Genomic DNA, 1,815 nt, shown 5'->3' with positions numbered 1-1,815 from the left:
ACTAGAGTAGATATGAATATAAATGAAGCTCAAGCTCTAAGATGATATGAGAGGATGTAATAATATAAATGCTTAAGTGAGAATATTTAGGGCTCTTAAATGCTCTCTTGAATGCTCTTTCAAATGGTGCAAGTGTTCAGCTGACCAGCCCTCTATATTTATAGAAATTTGAAGCTCAATATATCTGTTAGAGGTGGTTGGAGGCATTAAATGCAAAGATATCCATTGAGTTTGAATCTAACACAGAGAGAGGCGGCTCTGTTCTACAGAGAAAGAGGCGGCTCTGTTCTCAAAGGGAGGCGGCTCCCTTTGCCTTAATAGCAGACTCCATTGCTTATTAAGGTGGTTCTGTCTTTATGGAGGTGTCTCCCTACTTGGAAGTGAGCTTCTTTTGCCGAAAATTGGCTACTGGAAAGAAAAGAGCCTACTCTATTCTTCATGGAGGCGGCTCTGTGATACCCTCGGATCTGAGACACGGGTTGATCAGGCCCAAGCCCAAACCCGAAGGAATGCCAAACAATCAATATTTAAATCGAACACAGATTACAAAAATGAAGCAAGAAATAAATAATTAAGAGTTGAAAGAATTCTAAAATATAATTATTTGTTCCAAAACCCAATAATCCAAAATCTCCAATAGTTTAAACAACTCGAGAATCCATCTATAGTGGACCCCTAATAAAAACCAAACTGAAATGTAAATAACTGAAAGAACATCCAAAATTAAACCACACAGAGAAGTCTTACATCGTCGGAAGAGTGAGTGATAGTCTCTGCTCAGCATGATCAATCCTAAGACTGCAACTGTCGAATATCTGAAAAAAATAAAAGTAGGTCAGGCCCACGAACAAGTTCTATCCTACTACAATCCGAACAAACTCGATACGCATGTACATCATAACCAACTCAATAATAACTATATAGTCCATACATATATATATATATATATCCACACTATGGGACTCTCACTGGACTGTGATAAGGGTCTCAACCTGAGTAGAAGGCAACATGCAAAACGTACCAGAGTGGGTATGACTACCTAAACCTAATAGGGTATACCTCAACCAACATAGTCAGCTACGCATCCTACTGCATATACGCTCCCTAACCGTCGACTCTAAGACTCAAACTCATATCGCGGTACAATAAAAATATATTTAAAGTCCTATCCTATCCATCCATAAGAAATCCAATAAGCCATTCAACTTGTTCAGCTGCACTAACTTACACATCCATAACAAGTAATCCAGTTAGTCATTCAACTTTGTTTCAGCTGATCTGACTTAAATATAAGTAGGATTTATTTTATAATCCATTCCCTTATTCCGTATAGGTAGGATGTAGTATTTGGAAACTAATCCGTCCCTAGTATGCACCGTCCCATACCGGTATATACAATCCATACATGCTATAGTTGATAACACAGATAATAAATGTAACTACCAACTAATCTACAGAATCCATATAAATGTTTATATCAATTAATTCCATACAAAGCATACTAGAATTTTGTAAACTAACATGCTTGTCTTATTCCACTGTTACATGATTCTCCCATAATTTTAGCACAGAGAATAAAAATAAACATCCTTTAATCCGTGATAAAGCATAATAATGATAAAAAATACATTACCATGCTTACTTGATACCACTGAAACATGATTTAGACTATAAACCATTCACAGAAAAATTGCTACAAATAAAGTTAAGCAATTTAAATCATCCACCCCCAAAATAGTATACCAAACTCTGTAGGAACTTTTATACTGCTTAAGCTATAAACCCTAAGTGGTTCATTAACCATTATTCCTGCTC

Source organism: Cornus florida, unplaced genomic scaffold (genome assembly GCF_030987335.1).
Source record: "Cornus florida cultivar Cherokee Brave unplaced genomic scaffold, ASM3098733v1 CherokeeBrave_3.0.0_Hap2_Chr06, whole genome shotgun sequence".
In the NCBI taxonomy this organism is placed as follows: Eukaryota; Viridiplantae; Streptophyta; class Magnoliopsida; order Cornales; family Cornaceae; genus Cornus; species Cornus florida.
The sequence above is the reverse complement of the archived record's forward strand: the minus strand, read 5'-3'. Positions refer to the sequence as shown.